This window comes from Leuciscus leuciscus (assembly GCF_965113295.1).
Source record: "Leuciscus leuciscus genome assembly, chromosome: 9".
NCBI lineage: Eukaryota > Metazoa > Chordata > Actinopteri > Cypriniformes > Leuciscidae > Leuciscus > Leuciscus leuciscus.
Genome location: NC_138733.1, coordinates 43,609,857 through 43,617,427, shown reverse-complemented (window position 1 = coordinate 43,617,427; position 7,571 = coordinate 43,609,857). Strand labels below are relative to the sequence as shown.

The window sequence follows — 7,571 nt, the reverse complement described above, 5'->3', positions numbered from 1 at the left end:
GTAGATTTCTTTCGTACCAACTAACATTTGGAAAATACGAACATTTTAATGAATCCGAAAATTTACGCCAGAACCACTTTACACACGATTTACACAAATTCGTTCTGCTCGTGTTTCATGAATGAGACCCAATCTTGCTAAATGTGAGATTGGGAAAGCAACGGTGACCTATTTAGGTAAACAGGTGGGTCAGGGTCAGGTGCACCCTTTGTCAGCAAAGATTTCAGCTATTAGTGAGTTTCCTGTGCCAACTTCCAGACATGAGTTGCGTAGGTTTTTAGGCATGGCCAGTTATTACCATTGTTTTTGCCAGAATTTTTCATCTGTTGCAACTCCATTAACTGCTTTACTTAGCCCTTCAAATCAGTTTGTATGGTCACACGTGTCAGAATGCTTTTGACAATGTCAAAGCCTTGTTGTGTAGTGAACCAGGGTTGTCTTCTCCTGATTTTTCCACGCCGTTTAAGTTGGAAGTGGATGCTAGTGAGGTGGGAGCTGGTGCTCGGTTATTGCAGGAGGGTAAGGATGAGATCAATCATCCGGTTTGTTATTTCTCAAAGAAATTTAATAAACATCAGCGTAACTTCTACTAATCGAAAAAGAACCTCTAGCTTTACTGTTGGCTCTTCAACATTTTGATGTGCATGTCGGTTCTACTGTCCTTCCTGTAACGGTTTACACAGACCATAACCCTCTGACTTTTCTTCAACGCATGTACAACCAGAACCAGATATTGATGAGATGGTCCCTCATTATTCAGAATTATAATCTGGAAATAAAGTATAAAAAGGTGTGGATAATGTGGTGGCAGATCCTCTATCCCGGGTTTAAAGAGGTGTGAGTTGACCACAATTTGGGTTCTTTTGTCAAACTCTATATTATGCATAGAAGTTTGTTTTTAAGGGGGTGGGTGTTACGTCTGTGTCGTATTTTGGTTGTTTTCTTTTTCCCCCTTTATTTTGTTCTGGGCTGTCCTTATTCTTAGGTCTCACGATTGGTTGGTCCTCGCGTCAATCATGATTAGTCAACGTGACGACATCCCCCCCAAAGAACCAATCCGAACTCACCTTCTCCGTATAAAGACTTGGAAGTGACGAGAGGTAAGGAGAGGTGTGTTTTCTCTCATTTGACTGGTGTCTTGTTGTTTGTCACTAGCCTCGATTGTTTCTTATTTCTCAAGTTTGTATTGTTTGATTATTTCGGTACGTGACTTTGTTGGTCTTTCTTCAATCTTCCCAAACTCAGAGAGGAGGGATAGTTAGTCTGTCACGTGACCTACACAATGCAACACGTTAAAGTTTGAGTTTGTTTATACACATCCGGTAAGGAGCGCATGCTACCTCATGTATTTATGTTTGTTACTTACTGTAGTTTAGTTGGCGATCCGGATTTATTCACTTTGACACTGTAAAACAATCGGGTGTATTATTTTGGCCTACTAAAAAGTATTTAACCATATCTGTCTCTGTCTGATTCATCTCAACACATAAGTTATCAGAACCTGATTTCTTTTCTTTTTAGTTATTGATCTAAATTTAACACTTATGTTACTTAGCCTATTACCCCTGGACCTCTTTAAAAGGGAGACGTAACAGAGACACTGTGGAAGGAGGATATCGCTGGAGACACTGTGGAAGGGGGAGATCACTGGAGACATTGTGGAAAGGGAAAGACAGGGAGATCGCTGGAGACGGTGAGAGTAGTCCGCTTCGTGTGAAACAAGACCAGACAATGAGCTGGGGTGAGGTGTCTGTATTTATAGAGGCAGTAATGAGGGTGATGATGAGGTGCTGGTGTGAGTGATTGGGAATGACATGCAGGTGGGAACCAAGGAGAGTGATGGGAGATGTAGTGCAGATCTGTGACAATGTTTTCTAAAAATTGTAGCCTAATTGTAGTGTACAGTTTTTTTTATTATAAGAGGGTAAAATCCGCAGCTCAGTACTCACTACTCATTAGTACTTTTAAATAAGCTACTTTTTTACTCTTTTCAAGTAGTTTTTTGGACAAGTACTTTTTACTCTACTCACACTATATTTTTTGGAATGTATTTTTTTCAGTACTCTTTCCACCACTGCACACTGTAAACTATTTCAGGAGAGTGATACAAATGAACAATTAAAAGCACACTGTAATGAACAGACATGTTTGTCATCTACTTTAACTTATCTTTCACCCTTTGCAGTGTTGTAGTCGAGACCAACTCACTCGAGTCCGAGTCGAGTCCGAGACCAAAGAGAGTCGAGTCCGAGACCAGAGAGAGTCGAGTCCGAGTCGAGACCGAGACCAGAGAGGTTGGATAACCTAAGGTTGGGTCTAAAAACCAGACCTAAAGATATCTTCAAGAATATGTAAAATATTTGGTTGTAACAATAAAATTGGCACCATACTCAAACAGTAAATCAAATATATCATGGTCATTTTATTACAATTATTACTTATACAATTATCAATCAGTAAGTGCTCTTGTCCACATAACATTGTTGTATCACTATACAGTAAGACCAGATGACATTTATATCTGTATGTTCAACTGTAACAAAACTTCTAACCTTTAAGCTTAAGTGTTTTAGTCCACAAAACATTGTTGCACCACTATATACGTACACATAACATTACTGTACCACTATACCTGTATGCAGCGTTTATACGCCCACGTATACATCTAATTAATTATTATTCATAACGGATTATGATCAATAATTAATATTTTAATTATTTTTAATTATTTTCAGAATTTACTGTAGCAGAATCAATAGTATGATCATTTTATCAGTTCATCCAATGAACAGAAAGCATAAACAAGTATTAACTCTAGTAAATATAATATCTTCCTGGCCAAGAAAGAATTAATCCCCAGCTAACAATAAATTAAGAAATAATCACGGGTAAAAGCATAGGTACCTTAAATCGAAGTTCAAGACAATAAAATGTATAAGCAGATTAACACAAGTAATCTCTTTGTTCAAATACAAACAATACTTTATTGATTATATACTAACACATAAAACTAATATCTAACACAAACACACACATTCATACGAGTTGCAGAAGGAAAAGAGTAAGGAAAGATTAAGTTTTAAGAGTGAGTTTAAGAGTGAGAGGATGAAATCCCAAGTTTATGCACTTATAAGACATGACCTGGAACGAACCATCCATCATTAATTTAACCCTTCTATCGTTTCTTAGACAGGTTATTCAATTTATATCCATACACCAGTTCAGCTCTTAGTCTGGAGATACTTGCTTGTCTTTGCTTTTGGGGATTCCCTTTTGTTGCGTGAAAGGGGTTTTCCCGGTCCGTTTGTTGGCTGGTGTCCTTGTGCCTGGGTCTGGGGCGGCCAGTCACGTGGGGTGCTGGCGGAATGAAAGTCTTTGTTTGAAGCTGGCTTTGCAGAAGAAACGTGGCTCGAAATCTTGTCGCAAAACTTAACTTAGAACCGAGACTCACAACGGAAAATAAAGGAAAACTTAGAAAAGAAAAGACAACTTAGACGAGAGTAGTAAGATGGCTTGAATAAAGCTGTTGAACCCGTTCTTCTGATCTTAATTTGGGTTCTTTGTCTCTGCGTTTACATGGTTACTCGTCTGATTGAGATCTTCATCCTTTTTCTGCCCATCTCTCTTGAGAGTGGTAGCAGAGCGTTTCTTGGGGGTGAACCCAGAGAGCTAGAGTTAGAGAGCCAAGAGAAGAGAGAGCAGGGCTCTTCTCTATCAGAACATTTTGAACGAGCAGAGTTAGAGAGCAGAGAGAAGAGAGAGAACTTTGTTTCGGGTCTAAGATTTTAAACTCAAAGTTTGTCCAACCTCCAAGGATGAGTTCTGGCCAATTAGACACTGGCTAACTTGAGGAGGTGGCGTTCTTTTCAGTTCTGATCGTAAATTATCTTATCTGGGGGGTTTCCTTACTAACAGAGAGAACAGATGCCACAGTTTAGACATGATCAGTATTATAAGAATATGAAACATTTTACACAGATTTCAATCAAGCCATCTTTTGAATCAAGAGCATACGATCATACTGATATGAAACACAACACACTTTCATTCAAACATCTAACAGTTATAACATTACATGAGTTATATGGTATCTAAGCATATTAAACACACATATAAGTTGCAGACACAAAATAGAGTTATGTAGTTGCATGATGTTTGATTTTAAGTCCATTGAAAATTGTTCTTGAATGAGTTTTATGTATACTGTAGGAAAAATCTCAGTTTTCTGGTTTAGAGAGAAACGGACTCTGTTTGTTCGTTCAGGGGTCCTAAGGGGGAAGGGGTCAGGAATGTTGTGGGGGAAAACAACATCTGCTGGTATCGATCCGTCTTGCACACTATCGAAGTTAACCAATAAAAGTCTTTGGTTACAGACTTCCTGGAGACTGTGAATGATTCATGGCTCGGTTGGGTAATTTGAATCTGGAATGTGAAGACACTTGTGTGATGCCTTGGTCTCTGTCTTTCTCTTAACCAATCAGTAATTTGACAACAAAGCTAGCATTTGACCAGTTATGTGTTAGTGCTGGGGGCTCTTTTAAATAGCCCGACTGGTTGGCGCCTGGATCCTGTGACAAGATTGATGAGGATACAAAGTCCTGACCAAATCTTCCTCTTTGTTCGGCAGGAAGTGGAAAGTTTGAATTAATCTTCTGGAAGAAGATTAGTCTGTGTTTGGTTCATACTCATTGTCGCTACATGTATGTTCAACTGTAACAAAACGTTTAACCTTTAAGCTAAACAAATGACTGCTAATATCCTTACAATGTCTTGAATTAATATGTACACTTGAAGAAGTTGTGAAGATTACAGATGCGCATTATTACTTTTCAAAAATATAAGTGAGGAGACCATCCTGCTACCCAACCGAGCACGATGTGGTCTCATGATCAATCCACCCCGACTAAAAATTCTCTCTACTGGTGCAGAGGAAGCTGGGATTGACAAAAGTTTCACTGCTAGTGCATGCAGTTGGGGATATTTGTCCTTGTTTTTAGACCAGAAGACAAGTGCTGTGTCACTACACGCCGGATCCTGAATGTCACTTAAGTATTTAGTTATCTGATCAGAGATACTGGCATCCACCGTAAGATTACACTGGGTTTTGTGGGCTTTGTAGCGGGCTACTAGCCGTGTCAGTTTGGTTGGTGGTGGAGAATTCTTTGATGAAGAATCATCTGCATTCGTCTGCTGAGTAGCTTCTACACCATCTGCCACACTCTCTACAGCTGAGATCAGTGCATCTTAAAAAAACAGCATAATACAATATTGCATAAATATTTGGATGAGTTTTGCTGAGGTCATCATTAAAGGGATAGTTCACTTTGAAATTACATTTTGGTATGTTTTAGCTTACCTCAAGGGCATCCAAGATGTAGGTGTCTTTTTTTCCGCAGTAGTTTCAATTTTGATATTTTTAGGTCAAACCGTTTTTGTCTGTCAGTCATATAATGCAGGTCTATGGTCATTATCTCAAAGAGCATGCACAGAGTCCAAATTAAAACAATTCCCCATCGTCCAAATTAAACAATTCCTCATCGTAAGTACACATTGATGGCCTAAGACACGAAACGAGCGGTTTGTGTGAGAAAACGAACAGTATTTATATCGATTTTAGCTCTTATACACAGCCACGTCCAACTGATCTGAGGGCGCGCGCGCATCCTGGTGTGTGACGTGTACGCAGACTGGTGCATAGATATATACTAGATGTCGCCTTGTCTACGGCAGTTCATTGGAACGAATGTCTTTAAGGCGACATCTAGTGTATATATCTATGCACCAGTCTGCGTACACGTCAAACACCAGGATGCGCGCGCGCTCTCAGATCACTTGGACGTGGCTGTGTATAAGAGCTAAAAACGATATAAATACTGTTCGTTTTCTCACACAAACCGCTCGTTTCGTGTCTTAGGCCATCAATGTGTACTTACGATGGGGAATTGTTTAATTTGGACGATGGGGAATTGTTTTAATTTGGACTCTGTGCTTGCTCTTTGAGACAGTGACCATCGACCTGCATTATATGACTGACAGACAAAAACGGTTTGACCTAAAAATAACAAAATTGAAACTACTGCGGAAAAAAAGACACCTACATCTTGGATGCCCTTGAGGTAAGCTAAAACATACCAAAATTTAATTTCAAAGTGAACTATCCCTTTAAGAAAAAATATATTTTTAACTATGATAATGAATTAAATGCCAATTTAAAAATATTGCAATATATTTGTGACCCTGTCTATGAAATCCAGACTAAGGTCTCATAATATAATGAGTTTTAGAGCATCACAACTTAATTTCAATATGATTTTAAACTTTGAAACCTTGGCCTCACGCAGACACTTATAATTCCAAGGCTATATTTTTACAGAATGTTCTTTACCTTATGTACAATGATTTTGTGTAGAAAACATTAGCCTAATTCACAAAATAATGATATATTATTTATTATTTAATTATATATTTATAATTTATAATGTTAAAGTGGAATTAAAATACAGTGAAATGGGGAAAAATACTAACTTGTCAGAGTCCTCTTTACATCTTCTCTGAACTTCTTTAGGGATGGAGCATCACCGTTGGTAACATCCAAGTCAATCCAGTTCAGACCAAATTGCGGATCAAGCATTGCAGAAAGAAAGTACACATCTTGGTAAAAAGGCATGGGTGCTTCACATTCACTGTCTCTGGCCATTTTAGCCTTCACAAATATTCCTGAAAATCTTCTTTGTAGAGAGATGTGAAGGGCCTTAATTAAAGGCTGGCACTGGCATCTTATCTCACCCATTTTCAGAAGATGTGCGTTTAAGTCTAAAACAGTAGGAACCACCATGCTTATGGTCACAGACTTCTCGCCTTGTGTTAGGTCAGTTATTATTATTATTCTAATGTAAAGACAACAAACACGCCGTTCCCAAAGATCCGCCCCCCTGTGTCGCTATGTCCGACAAGCTACGCCGTTCTCACGCCACACCACATGTTCTCACGGAGTGAAAAATACATTGCGGAGCAGAGAGGAGAATGACAACACGCTGACAGACAGGAAAGACCAGGTTACTTTTCGGTTACGTTTGATATTAAACATATTAAACAAAGTCTCACCTTTCAAATTTGGTCATTTTTAAAAAGAAATTTAAACAATAAATACCGTTTTGTGGCTCTTTAATGTGTCGTGAAAGATCGCTGTAGAGCATCAGTTAAAGCTGCTCAAGAACCGATCATCTCTTCCTTTTAGTTAATTTATAGCCTCAAATAAACATGAACAAACATAAGAAGGAATGCTGTTTTAACCACGGAAAGACGTCAGTACACTCCGTTTTTCAAGTTCAAATCCTCCCATGTTAATCTACTAACTCTCCTGACTGCTTTGTCGGACAAAATGGCGGATGGCGAAGTATGATTGGTCAGATCACCTGTCAATCAAGCTCCCTGCGAAGGGTCAATATCCGATTGTTAAGTCTGACGTCACGCATGACGTTTAGCCTTTTCCGGGTCCAAGCGCTCCTCTCGTCCAGAAATAACAATGGTGGAACCTGTACATTTATTTACGATCACGTCCTTCTTAGTGA

At 38.9% G+C, this 7,571-nt stretch overlaps 1 long non-coding RNA gene across 1 annotated transcript; it reads right to left on the bottom strand.

The window, feature by feature from the left end:
* Positions 1 to 2,215: 2,215 nt before the first annotated feature.
* On the bottom strand, positions 2,216 to 6,853 carry LOC309505594. The gene is made up of 3 exons (XR_014208507.1): positions 6,526 to 6,853; positions 4,699 to 5,243; positions 2,216 to 2,632 (listed from the first exon to the last, which is right to left on the bottom strand). It is a non-coding gene; the product is annotated as an uncharacterized lncRNA (long non-coding RNA).
* Between the last annotated feature and the right edge of the window lie 718 nt (positions 6,854 to 7,571).